The 15,106-nt window shown below is 33.0% G+C and overlaps 1 protein-coding gene across 1 annotated transcript in view; it reads right to left on the reverse strand.

The window, feature by feature from the left end:
• The window catches only part of NLGN1 (neuroligin 1), a 931,345-nt gene that overhangs the window by 744,911 nt on the left and 171,328 nt on the right, over positions 1-15,106 (reverse strand). The window lies entirely within an intron of this gene.

Below are 15,106 nucleotides of genomic sequence, written 5' to 3' on the forward strand. Positions count from 1 at the left end.
AATTTCCAGACTCCGTTGTGCTAAGCAATACTTCTCAAACTTTAATGTGCCTACCAATCACTGAGGAATATATATATATATTCACAAACATATATGGGGTTTTTTATTAGGGAAGTTGTAGGTTTACAGAAAAATCATGCAGAAAATACAGAGTTCCCATATAACACCCTATTAACACCTTGCATTTGTGTGGTACATTAGTTGCAATTAATGAAAGAATATTTTTATAATTGTACTATTAGCTATAGTCCCTCATTTACAATAGGGTTCACTGTTAAAGATGTAAAGTCCTATGATTTTTAAAAATATTTTATTCTACTAACATATATACAACCTAAAATTTCCCCTTTTAGCCACATTAAAACATATATTTCAGTGTTGCTTATTATGTTCACAGTGTTGTGCGCTCAGCTCAAATAGAAACTCTATACATGTTAAGCATTATCTCCTCATTGCCTACCCCCATTCTGAGGAATATTTTTTAAATGCAGAGTCTGATTCTGTAGATTCAGGGAGGTGCTAAGTTTCTGCATTTCTAATAAGACACCAGAACACACGTTGATTAATAAGGGCCCAGGAAATCAGGGAAGTTGGGTTCACTTTCATGCTGGTGGGTGCAGTAAGTGCAAGGAATCCAAGATCTTCTTTCTTAACTGAATAAATGAGTGTTCTTAGAGTAAGAGCTGCTATTCATAAATAGACATGCCCTCAACAACTGGTTTTCTATTTATGGGCTCCCTGATTTTGAGCAGTTACTTTTTGGTCCATGGTTAATTTATCTGTTAAAATTAAGGAGTAAACCCAAATAGACAAGTGTACTTGTACCTGGATGGGAAGACTCAATATTATAAATTAATCTATAAAATTAATGTAATTAAAATTAAAGTCCCATTACGATTTGTTATAGAACTTGAAAAGTTAATTCTAAAATGTGTTTACAAGGCAAAGGGTCAAAAATAGTCAAGATAATTTTGAAGAGTAAGGTGAGAGGAATTTCCTTATTAACTATTAAAGCTTACTATAAAATTGTAATAATTAAAGCAGGGTAACTTTGGTTCAGTGGTGGAAAATAGTGCAATGGAATAAAATAGAGAGCTGAGAAAACTCTCCATGCATTTATAGAAACTTGATAAATAACAGGTGGCATTAAAGAGCAGTGAGGAAAGATGAATTATTTACACAATAGATTAACCATATGAAAAAAATAACAATACATCCCAACTTCATGTCACACCTGCATTATGTGTTTAAGGTAGGTTTAAAGATCTAAAGATGCAAGAGAAAAACTTACAACTCTTAGGGGGAAATAGCTTTATGATTTTGGGTGGGTAGGAGGAGAAAGGTTTATTAAACAAGACACAAAAATCAAAGTCCATAAAGCAAAAAAAAAATTTAATTTGATATATTAAAATTTTAAAAATGTATGTAACATCACAAAGTCACATCAAAGACCAAGAGAAGATATTTGCAATGCATATAACCAAAGAAGTATTAATATACAAAATACTTCTTATATTTCTTATAAATCTAAAAGGACAAAAAATATGATAGAAAAAATGGGCAAAAGTGATGATGCCAATTGAGAGAAGAGCATTCTCAGTGTCCAATAAACATCTGAAAAAACATCTGAAACATCTGAAAAACTAGCTCCCTAGTTTTAAAGAAATGCCGGTTAAAATGATGAGGTATCATTTTGCAGACATCAAACTGACAAAAATTTTAAGGTCCAGCGATACCAAATATTGATGCGTATGTGGAGAAATCATGGAGAATATACAATAGTCCAACAATTTCAGAGAGCAGTTTAACAATAGTTGAAGATGCTCTATCCTAAAATCTCATCTTTCCACTCCTAGGGAAATTCTCATACATGGATAAAAGACACATGTACATAAAATGCTCACTCCAGAATTACTTCAAAAAGAAACAGGACATAACCTGACATTTTTGGATAAATAAGTAGGCAAATAATTTATAGGATATTCACTTACTCTAGTATCAGAAACTGTAAATGGGAAAATGAATGCACCAGAGCTATGTGAATTAGCATGGATGACTCTCAAAACTATAATGCAGAATAACAACAACAAAAGCAAGTTGCAGAAAGATGCCTGTGGGAAGATAGCATTTAGATAATAAAGTTTAAAAACATCTAAAATAATTATATCTATTTTTATGATGATATGCATATGTAGCAAAAGTATTTAAACATGGAAGATAGTACTCAACATCAAATTCAGGGTAGAGGTTACTTCTGGGGAGGATGGAGGTTAATGGAATTGGGAAGGAATCACAGACAGTTTCAATGAGCATCTGCAGTGCTTTATTTCTCAAGCTGAATTTTGGGTACACAAGTGTTCATAATATTACTTTCTCAATTGTATGTAAGCCTGCAATTTTTCATTAAAATGAAAGGTTTATAATAGATTATTTATCTGAACCCTTACAGTGTTATAAAAATTTCTAATTATAATAAGTAATAATTATAGGTAGAATGAAAAAATATAGTATGAGAGTTCAAAATTTCATAATGTGGCTTTATAAGTAAAGGTTGTGTTATTAATTTTTTTATTTTTTTAAGAACAGGAAATGGGTTGGTATTTATTTCTATGATGGGTATGAGAATTTTCAGTTAGAAACTAAAACATATTGACTAAATGAGAAAAATATGCTTTAAATAGGAAAACATATATCACCCCCAACTAGTTCCTTCATGTAGTATTCTTTGATCTAAGAGTCACAGGACCTCTGAAACAGTAAAACAGGCAATCGATTGATCATGTTCAGCTCTGACTAGTTAATAGGAAACTACCAAAGACAGAGTAGCCCTAAGTTAAACTACAACACAAAAGAAAATTCTTCCAGAATATTTAAAATATGAATTGAAATAGGGTGTCCTTGTTAATATGAAATATGAGAACTATAAACCTCATTTAAAAGTTACTAAATAATATTTTTTCATAATTAATACAAAATAGGAGGAGATACCATATATTAGGAAAGAATTTCCTAAGATCCCAATCTTAGAAGTAAAATATCACTTAATATCACTCAACTCATGTTGAACTCAGGAAACATGCCTGAAGAATCATCAAACAGCTCATTTCCTGAGAGTTCCTGGGAAATAACCAAAGCAGTGACAGGAAGATTTAATTTCCTTTGATGATAGAATGGGCATGAGTGCATAAGTAGACGTAGTATTTCCGAAATTTGGAGAAGGCAAAAAATTCTTTTGGCAACCACTTATTTAATTCCTCCTGCATACTGAACACAGTGTAAAACATATCATAGGAGAGTTGAATTTAAAACAAACGAACAACTGCAAACTCTTGGTGTGCTATTGATGATTAATTTGTTGATTGTAAATAGTTAGTGGTTATCATATTGAATTAATACCTCAGCATCCATACTGGACAGGTATTAGAAGTTAATAATGACGATTCATTTTCATTATATTTAAATGCAAACTGCTTTGACGTGTCAAATTTGTCAATGAAGGGTGAGGGCGAAAAGGAAACAGAAAGTTAAGAGAAAGAGGCAGGGCAGAGGAAAGAGAGGAGGAGAAAATTAACGATAAAATAAGAATCAAATTCTTTTCTTATCTTGAGTATCTATTTTACAGAAGATAAAGAAACTCACTTAATTTTTGTATCCCTCCTGGTACAAATGGTGAATGAGTAAATGGATTAAACAATAAAACTAGTTGGTATATGAAGAAAACTTAAATTCACTCCCTAAATTAGATGAGTTTGCTAATTTCTCTTCCGGGCATGAAATTAATAGAGAGGGAAGTGAAAAATTACTATTCCTTCTCCTAATAATAATAGTAAATTAAGGACCGAGATCAGCAACTGGAACCTGAGAACTATGAGGGGTTCCAATATGATTGTCACTATATTTGCAGTTCTGGTTAAACCCATGGTAGGTTACACTTACTATCTTGATTTCTATACTTTAAAAAAATGCTTTGTTGATTTCTATCAAACGAATTATGCGAAGAAATGACAAATGTTCAACTAAAAATATAGATGCACATGCGTTTATCTTTGCTTTTAATCCAAGAATTATTATGGAAAAAGATTTTTGTGTGTTTTTTGATAAATTATGTAAATGTGTATCTTTTATGACCAGTTCAAATCAATTAAGTTCTTCCTGGCTGCAAACATTTTGGGATATTGTCAAAGATTGGTATTCTATGTCTAAAAAAAGAAATAATAGAAAATACTAAAATGCATTTCTAAAGAAGTCTGAGGAAAAAAAGTCCTGTACCATGTTCAGAACTCCCCTGATGCAATCTCATGTTAAGTGCTCAAGACTTGAATCTAAATGAATGGCAACTGGGAGTTATAAAAGGCATAAAGTAAAAAGTGTTGCAACATAACAAGTCGTAACTACTGCAAAGGTGGCTATTCACGAGAGGTTCTTTCTATAGGGGAGAATCTGTACTCATAATTCTGCTTAATTAGAATAGACTACTTAAAATACTTGACTGATACTGAATATTTCAGCTATAGCTTGGGAGAACACACCTGCTTGGAGGCTAAATTTACCAGATATATCTTTGTATTCCATAGTTTGAAGACTGGTAATGGCAGTCAAGGAAGTAATGATAAAGACTAGATATTTTAGGATGCTTTTGCCACATCAAGAAATGAGTGCTTCTTCATTAAGTGGTTTGAGATGCTGAAACACATTCTCAAAGAGACTCCTCAAGGGCTTAAGCCAGAAATAAATCCAGATTTTCAAAACAACTGTAAAATATTTTGACCTGATAATAACTTCCAAATATTGGTACCATTGTGTTATAATTAAGAATCTGTTTAGTTTCTTTTTGAAGGAGCTTTCTTTCTTTCTTTCTTCCTTTTGTTTACAAAGTATATTTACGTATAATTGATACAATTATTCTTTACTTAAAAAAACATAAATTTTCACCTTCAAAGACCTTATCTGGGAATAGCTTGATACATTACTATTTTGTAGGATATTTTTAGTTAATTTAATGTATATATGTATATAATATTTAAATAATTAAATAGTATTTATACTGACCTATAATTGCTTCAGAAGCAGGTTCTCTTGATATTTTAGCTGCTTTTGACTCCATTATAGCATTAATGATTTTAATTCATTGCAGTACTGTCTAGAATAAGTTAAATTATATAAAATAACTTTATATTTCCTTTAGTACGTAGAAAATAGAACCAGAAAAGCATCCTATTGAACATGATTCATTAAAATTTATTGTTTCATATTAGTTTATTTGAGTCTATGTTTCTAGTATTAGCAAAATTTACTATAAAATTTGACCTAGTTATGGAAATGTCACATAAAAATTAATGTTCTGAGTTCAAGCTGAAAAAGGAAATTTTTAGTTATATCCCAGTGGCATTCCCATCTCATTGACTTCACAGACATGGGCTGGGTACTCTTCCTTCTCTGGAAAGAATTTTATGCTAAATACACAATTAAAAAGAAATGTTAGCTTAAGTTTTTATTATTGTTCAATTAGTATTTTAATGAGCATCTTCTACCTGTCTCAAAATACTTAGTTCCAAAATTTCTTAAAACATCAAATAAAGTAAACCATAAAATGACATTTCACAAAAGAATGGATCTCTCTCTCAGCATAAACTCACTACTTTATCTTCAATTATTAACACCAAACTGGGGAATTATGCAACAAATACTTCAAAAATAATTTCCTAAAATAACTTTCATTTGGTTTTAGAGCTTGCTTTTCTGATTGCACATGAATAAAATTATTTCTGATGACCTGGAAATAATACTTTACATAGAATTATAAAGCCATATTACACCGAATACATAAGGAGTTGTTGAATGTTACAACTGTCCATTCTGCAATTAGTGCCACTCAGCCTAAGAATTGTGACCTTTCCTCTAAAAATTTCCTAAACCCTCCCCAGAGACAAACCAAGCTAATAAATTGTGTTTGTTAAAAAAGACTTAAATTTTGATGCTTTAATTCTAAATTCTAATAGGATACTGGGAGAGAGAACGGTTATTTCAGAACAGTAGTTGCTTAAGTAGATTACGCGGAGAAGGAAATATCAAAAAAATTCAAAGCAAGATTTGTTATAAGTCACAAGGTTGATAGACTACCAGGTTAGTTCTGCATGTTAACAGAAAGTATGATGAGGCAGAGTATAATTCTGGGCTGGTGTGCAGAACATTAAACCAATTTGTAACTCACATTCTCATCATCGGTAAGACGGGTGAAGATGTAGAGAACGTCTTAGAGTTGAAAATTCATCTCACTGGGGCTCAAATTATCATTAAAACAAGTAGAATGGATTTGAATTAGAGCCCAAAGAATTGAAGTTTTATAGCCCCCATATAGACTCCAAAGATCTAATCCAACCTTTACCTTGTACTAAACAGGGGGAGCTCAAGGAGGCAATTATGACTTAATTAAGGCCACACTGCAGGTTAGTGGAACTGCTAATGAAAAGTCATTGTTCCATGTCACTTCTGACTTGTTGCTTTTTATTTTGGGTGGCTGGTGTTAAAGCTTCACTGTTCTTAAATATTTGACTACAACCAAAGTTTTAAAACTGAAATTAACAAACCAAGAAAGTACAACCTTATACTTAATGTGGTAAGCATAATAATGCAACCCCCAAAGATGCCCAAGTTCTAATCTCCAGAACCTGTGAATATGTTACTTTACATGGCATAAAGAACTTTGTGGTTGTGACTAAAGATCTTGAAATGGGGAGATTACCCTGGATTATAGCAGTGGGTTTAGGGTACACACAAAGGTCTTACAAATGGGAGGCAGGACAGTTAGAGTCAGAATAAGAGATGTGACAACAGAAGCAGAGGTCAGAGAGAGAGAGGGAGGGAGAGGCAAAGGGAGAGGGAGAGAGGAGAGAGAAATTTGAAGATGCTACACTGCTTTGATGATGGAGGAAGGAGCCACAAACCAAGGAAAGCAGGTGGCCTCTGGAAACCAGTAAAGCAAGAAAATGAATTTTGCCCTACAGCTTCCAGGAGGAACACAACCCCACTGGCCCATTTTAGACTTCTGACCTCATGAACTGTAAGGTAATAAATTTTGCTGTTTTAAGCCTCCAACTTTGCGGTTTCATTGCAGCAGCAACAGGAATTAACATACTTAATTAAAAACCACAAAAGGCTTTCTTTTATTCTGGGAGTAATCAGTGCTGCCTAATGGAAACATAATGTGAGCTACACGTGTAAATTTAAATTTTCTAGTAGCCACATTAAAAAAGGAAGAAGAATCAGATGAAATAATTTCAATAATGTATTTTATTTAACCTAACATCAAAAATGTTATTTCAACATATAATCAACACTAAAATTGCTAATGAAATATTTTACATTTTTTAATACTATTTTCAAAATCCAATGTGGATTTTACACATAGAGTACATCTCAATTTGGACTAATTACGTTTCTTACACATAGAGCACATCTCAATTTGGACTAATTACATTTCCAGTGATCAAAAGCTTCATAATGGCTAGTGATTACCTTATTGGATAGTATAGCCTTAGATGATAAGAAACAAACTAAAAAGAAAAAATTCATCTATTATTCCATAGCTGATTCTAAAACATTATTCTCTTATCTGTAATAACCTAGATAAAGAATGATAGAGGGAACTAAAGAAATCAGGATGGTTACACAGGCAGTTTTCCTACAACTTCATGTTTAATAACTATTTAAAAAGAAAGATCAAAAAAGAAACACAAAATCAAAAGATCGTGAAAGAAGAGTATGATTACTTAAGGATACTGAGTTGGCTGAAGTTTGTGAAAAATGCTAAGGATAGTAGGAAAAGAAATTTCTCTCCTATTTTCAGAGCAAAATGATAACCAAAGATGGGGTAAGAATAACATTGCTTGGGGCCAAAGATGTAATATGAACAAATGACCAAGAGAAAAGCAGAACTATTAAACTACAGTTTCCAGTTTCTCCATAGAGAAGAATTATGTTCAAACTAAAAAAAGAATATGATGGTGAGGAAATGATAAGAAAGCCTGAAGGTGGCTTAAATTAGTTTTAAGATTCCAGGTCCAAATCAGTTACCTAATCATGCACTAAAAATACTTTAAGATGTGTTCTTGGAACTAATGTTCTATTATCTTTGAGGAACCATGGAAAAGTGCCATGAAAATTAGTAACTATACTGGTTTCCAAACAAGATTCTAGAAACTGAAGATTACTAGTCTTGACATTATCCAAAATTCTAGAACGAATGTTCACATGTATTCATTAAGTATATGATTTCTTTATTCATTTTTATTTTTTACTAGATTTTTTTTTACTAAAATTATGAATGGCAGATCAAAAAAGTCATTGGTGTTGGTTTCCTTGACTTCCAAACGAATTTATTTTGTAACCAGGCCTGTCCTTTAACCAAGTTAGTCTAACGGTGGATATAAATGAGAGGCTTCAGTAGGAGCATACCTTAGATTTTCGCCTTTGAAACAGACTACTGGAACCCATCAACTGTCTTTTGAATTAGTGTTTTCAATGACTCCTTTTCAAACCACTTATTACTAAGGAGTTAGTCTAAATAATTAAAATATTAAATTTAAAAATCAATTTTAATTCATTTTAATAAAATTTTAACTCTAGATTTCTCTTTCTATCCCCAATTACAACATAGAAATCAAAGGCTACTCGTTTAGTTTTCTCCCTGATACAGCACAAAGATTTCTAATTTATTAATTAACTATATTTTTGTTATAAAAGACATTTCTTGATGGTATTTAATTGAGTTATAAAGAACTTTAGATTGTAAATAGAGTACATTCAAAGTTTTGAAATTAATGTAAATTTAAAACAATTCAATCTTAATTTTGGCTGCAAACATTTCAAGTTAACTTCTATGATATAATGGCAGTATTCTCTAGTTTCTTTTGTCCCTAATCCTGAAGTAATTAGAAAATCTTGCTCTATCCTCCTGTTCCCCAAGTACATCAAGAAGTAGATATAATATAAAAGAAGCTAATATAACAGACAAAGGAAAATAACAGAAAAGAAAAAATAAGGTTTCAGTATAGCCTGCCTCTTTTCTCTCCCTCACTTTCTCTCTTCCTTGTTTTTCCTATACATATCATATACATAATATGTTTATATTATGTAATATATTAAACGCATTTCAATATTTTAAATATAGTCAACACACATACAATACACATTATATTCATACATAACAATAAACATGGGGATACACATATCCCTGTTTGACCATTGCAAAGACTGACATTTTTACCTACTCTCAGCAGATATGAAGGCTTGCAGACTTAATAAAAATAACAAAATAATTCCAACTCTCATCTGTTGAATGCATCCTCTGTACTAATATTGTATTCGGTTCTTACACTTGAAAGTCATATTTATTTTTTCCTATTTTTGCAGGTCATGAAACTGAAACCCAGTAACAATAAGTGATTTGCTGCCACCAAAAACAGATTAACTTGAGTATAAATCAAAGCCTCCTGCACTTCCTGTTCACTGTGAAGGGTGGTGAACTCAGAGCTAAAGAATATGGATACTGAAGGAATGACTCAGCATTCAGGAGCTAATATGAATGGAATGGACAGTGGGAGTGTCTTTCAGGTCCCCCCAATAAGAGAGGGCATCACCTTTTGGGGAAGAGATACCTCAAGCACTTCTCTAGTGGCAAGAATAATACCAAGACATGGGTTAGTTTGAGTCACCCCAACTGTCAAAAGACTAGTGTTGCGACTGTTCTGAAGAGCAGTAGGCGATGGTGTCTCCCAAGAGTGAAGCACCGTGATTTCATCTCCAGAAGAAGCTGAACTAGGTGCCAAGTCAATGAATGGACCACATGAGGAGGGCATTCTTGACCATGCAACTTGGGAGCAGTTAGAAAAAACCTCCTAAAATAACTGGTCAGATGAGAGTAATACCCAGGCTGTCCAAGCCAACAATTTGGATTCCCAAGCAAAAGTGCTGGTTTCCCTGACTGTCTGGGAAAGGGTACTAGCTAGAAACCCCAGATAGACCAGCACAGAAATGTGTAGCCAAATGTACCAGGAGAGGGTGATAGGTCCACTGTGACAGAAGAAGGGCCAACTAAGGTTAGAGAAGCAAAATACAGATAATGGGAACAAAAAGATTTTTAAACCAGGAATTGCAAGTAACACTCAGAATTTTTTATGAGAACCCATATTAGGCCACGCTTGCATGGCTGTTACACCCTCCTCATTGGCCTCCCCTCATCTCATCTAACTTTTTCCAAGACATTTCTCACATAGACACCAAAATTACCTTTTTATAATACAAATTTGATTAAATCAATTCTCTATTTAATTATTATTAGAATTGTTTGTTCTTACCGTGGTTGTATATTAGAGTCTCTTGAGGGTAGGTTTAAAAATACTTTTAATTGGGCTCCCTGCAAGACCAATTAAATCAGAATCTCTGAAGCTAGGTCTAGGTCATCAACATCTTAAAAACTCTCCCAGATGATTCTGTGTGCAGCCAAGTTTAAGAACACTGACCAGAAGTTACATTTTAGACCCCATTGAATGGTTACAAATGGTGGGATGTGCACAGCATTTGCTTCCAAGAAGACCTGGTTCAAACTGTGGGTTTGTCATTTCCTAGTGACACTTACTTGACTAGATTATTCCCTCTGAGTTTCTCTTTCTTCATCTGTAACACGGGAATGACTGCAATATTTGTGGAAAGACAGAGTTATCTATCTCCCTTACCTTTATTCTTTTTCTTGTTTACACTGGATAGGGAAGTGTCTTTTAACCTAACATGTGTCTAAGTTTTGTTATTGAGAAAGATCAGTAATGATAACAGAAAGGACTGTTGGTTTTGTAAATGCTCTATTGGAATAACAAAGAAAAAAATCCAAACATCTAAACCTGCTTTTCCAGAGCTTTGTTCAGGCATACCATGAACAGCAGATAGATAGCATGCCAACTTAATACATGCTCACAAACTGAATGAATAACTCAAAGAAACATCTTAGGATATAAGGTCGCCATCACTTTTCAATGAAATATATAATGCTCATTAATAATCATTTTTCTTTTAATGAAACTCATTCTGATACATATTGCAAGCTTTGGAGAAAATTACCTAGTACAGATTTTTTTTATCTCCCGTCTAGGTAAGGGAATTTGAGCCAAGTAAAATGTGACATGAGAGTATCCATTAAATAACCTGGTCCTTTATGGCAAGGACATCTTTGATATGAGATTCTCATACATTTAAGATTCTCACACAGTTTACCACAGATGATATTTTTCTTAATAATATAAAATATTTATAAAATACTTTGTAGTTCACTAAGCACTTTAACATAAATAATTTTATTTGACTTATGAAAAAAAATCTTTTAACAGGAAGGGGAGATAATACTGTTTCCTTTTTTGTTTTTTACAACTGAAGTAATTGACTAAAAGGAAAATCGACTTCCTATGTCTTTAGGGGAGTTGCCAACTGTAAAATTCAGACCTTCAGACACCCAGTTCAATGCTCTTTGTAATAGCAGACATTGCTGTATTTTTTAAATTGGCATGGAATACAGAAAGTCCTGAGATTTCTTAGTCTTGTGGTTACATAATACTTTTGGTGGAGGTAAATTTTTAACAACAACAAAAAAATGACATGAAATTGTAAAAATAGAACTGATCTGGTAGAAGTGAAGGGGGAGGAACCAAGAGTCCTTCCCACCAACCCCCTCCATTCCCACTGGCAGCAGCACCCAGGGGCTCCTAGGAGGGGCTCCTGTTTGAAACCTGCATGCCCTTTTAACAGATGAGGAAATTGAAACCTCAGAAATCAAGTGATTGGGCCAAGCCACCCAGCTTGTGATTTCAGGCCTCTTGATGGTAATCAAATGCTCTTTTCTCTATATTATGATGCCTCCAAGGTCATATGGGTGCTAATAGTCTCAGCTTCCATCTCCAAATCAGTGGCCTGCTTTTCTGTTTGGCCATACCTCTTGCCATACACTATCTCTCTAAGCACGCTGAGCTACTTGCTTTTTTTTTTCAAATCCATCAAGCCCTTTTGCAAGTATTTGATCTTGGCACATGGTTTTCTGTGACTGGAAAGCTCTCTCTCTAGATGTGCTTTCCTCCAACCAATTCACCTTTCCAACTTCCTCAGCGGCACTGCCTCTGGGAATCTATCCAGAACTCCTTCCCCTCCAACCCCACCCCAATCAACCCTCCGCCCCCTACCCCCACCCCCCACCCCTGCTGGATTAGGGTTATTTTACTCAATCTATGCTTTCCTTTATCTCTTATCACACTTGCACTTTTGCTGGTTGCCCTCACTTCTTTGTAAGCTCCCAAAAGGACAATGTCATCTACTTTTCCTTCCTTTGTTTTTCAGCATTTGGAACCTATTGATTAGCACAATAAGAGTATTGAAAGATGAAATGCAAGAAAGAATGAATACTGCTTCCAAGTCATTTCTTTTAAAAAGCATGGATGTGGGACACTGTGTACATTTCACAGAAGTGGGCTTCAGTGGAACATGCTGCATATGCTATAGTCATATCACCAAAAAATGGGACAGTCATGATCCTCAGCAGCTTCTAAAAATTTCCATTAACCATGAGGGAAAAACCTTGCCAGATACCTATATTAAACAGCCTAATCTTTTATTCATAAATTTAAACAGAAAGCCAGAAATAGCAAGCATTTGAGGAAAACCAATAGCATTAAAAAGAAAGAACAGATAAATAAAATAGTAAAAATTACTGTGATGAGAAATATATTTAAGAAAACAGAAGAAAATACATATTAAAGAGATTTGAGGAACTATTGCTTTAAGAAAACAAAAAATAGGCTTATCCAAAAATATATCCATAAGAGAACAATGAAGAGGTTTTACAGAATTTAAATACTGAAATGAAAAAATTTAATAGAAGCCCCTAGTAACTGAATGTATAAGGCTGTAGATTAATTCATAAACTGAAAGATGAAGTGAAAAGCTCCCATTTAGGAACTAATACATAATAGATTGTGAAGAAACATTTACATGGAAATCTTAATTTAATAATACTATTAAAAATTTTGTCTAATAAAACATACTTGCAAATGGCGCATAATGCTCTCATAAAACTGATAGGATAAACTGGTATATTATTAGTATAAAATCCTTTTGGAAAGTAATTTTATCACACTTTTAAGAATCGTAACATTTCCATTGTATTTTCGTATTTTTCCCCTCAGGCAAAAGCACTGAGAAAACAAACAACTAGTGTTAAGAAATAAGTCCTGGAAACTACGTTCCTTCCAAAGCTATCTTTATTTACCTGTTTTATTAGTAGTAGTAGTATTAGTAGTTTAATAGTTTGATCATTTATGAAATATGATCATTAATTGTCATTCATTTTATTTAGCATTGGAGTTTCATGCTCAATATTAAGAAGAAAAATATTTCCCCTTTTCTGATTGGGTATTTGCTGCAGGTAAACCTAATTCAGTGATTTAATTATGCTTTCTTTGGAAGTTTAATCCTAAGAAATAATACCAAGAGAAGGAAAATCTATATACAGGAAGATTCTCCTTGCAATATAATTTATAATAGCAGAATTAGAAATAATCAAAATCTTCAGGAATGTTGGAATATTTAAGTAAATTATGATACATGCACTTGATGAAACATTATTAGATTATGTATCAATATGGAAAAATGTTCAAGATACAATGTTAAGTGAAAGAAACATTATTCAAAATTAAGTATGTGCTATGATTTCAATTACATAAAAATGTGAGCATTTGAATTTGAAGAATTCTAGAGAACATAAATTAAAATCTTTGAATGAGAATGTACCTCTCTTATTTCTATTTATTTTAATGAAGCTAGTACAACAGATTTTTAAAACGTAAAAAATCAAAAGAATTTTGCTTCTTTCCCATCAGTAGCTCAAACTTATTAAGATTACCCCTAAAAGAAAAATAAATAAATAAAATTTGGTTTGATGTCAATAGCAAAATTATGATTCATACACTCTGTCCTGACATCAAATGGGGATTTTTGAAATTGATGAATCTGTCTTGTTTAACTTCTTAAAAATTATGTCATAGAGAATTTAATGACTAGAAACATCCAGAGGTACGGACAGGTTTAAGGAAACCAACAAGGAATTTTGAAGCAATCAGGTACTAACAAGAAGTCATTGCCGTTACTAGGTCTAAAGCATCAATGGAAAGGAACCCTGTGAATGCAGGAGTTAAGGAAAGAGGACAGTCTTCTGACAGGGGGTATACTTGAGGAGGGACCCAGCCCCTGCTATAACTATGCCACTGAGGCAGGGAGGAAACAAGAGCATAATTGCTCTGGTCCTTTTCTGCCTCGTATCATCCTATCACTTATCAGTGCCTGCTTTGTCTGAGCTCTAACGGAAGCTAGAGCACAAGGAAGCCTGTTTGTTGCACACAGAGATCAGCTCCCTGGGACAGACAAGGGCAGAGAATGAATCTGGGGATCAAACAGAATAACCACCATACTAACTTAAGGCTTTATTAACTTATCTATTTGCATATTTATTTTTGTCATTAATGTCATATTTATTAAAAATTTATTCTTTGATTAATTTCGCTTTTTTCTAACATATTGAAGTAGGCTCGAATCTATTAATTCTTGCATTTTCTTCTTTTTAAATATTAAGCTATCATTTTCCTCTAGCACTGTTCAGTTGTTTTGATTTTTGTTATCATTCAATTCAAAACGTTTACTTATTTTTATTACAATTTCTTCTTTGACTCTGGTTATATCAAGCTATATTTTTAAGTCTCCAATAATATCGGTATTTTCTATATTTGCATAATTGATTTTTATCTTAATCACAGTCATATGACAAATGATTTCAACCCTTTAACATCAATCAAGATTTTTTTTTATGCCCAACATATGGTCAGTAAATGTCCCATGTGCTGTAAAGAATGTGAAAATTATGCATTTGTATATCAGTATTCTACGTATGAATTAGGTCAAGTTTTAAAATTGGGTTGTTTAGAACTTCTCTCCCCTTTAGTGATTTTTTGCCTCTTTTTTTCTATCACTTACTGAGAGATAAGTAGGAAATTCTCCTACTCTACTATGATTGTGGATT

The sequence above is a fragment of the Choloepus didactylus genome, chromosome 1 (genome assembly GCF_015220235.1).
Source record: "Choloepus didactylus isolate mChoDid1 chromosome 1, mChoDid1.pri, whole genome shotgun sequence".
Taxonomy (NCBI): Eukaryota; Metazoa; Chordata; class Mammalia; order Pilosa; family Megalonychidae; genus Choloepus; species Choloepus didactylus.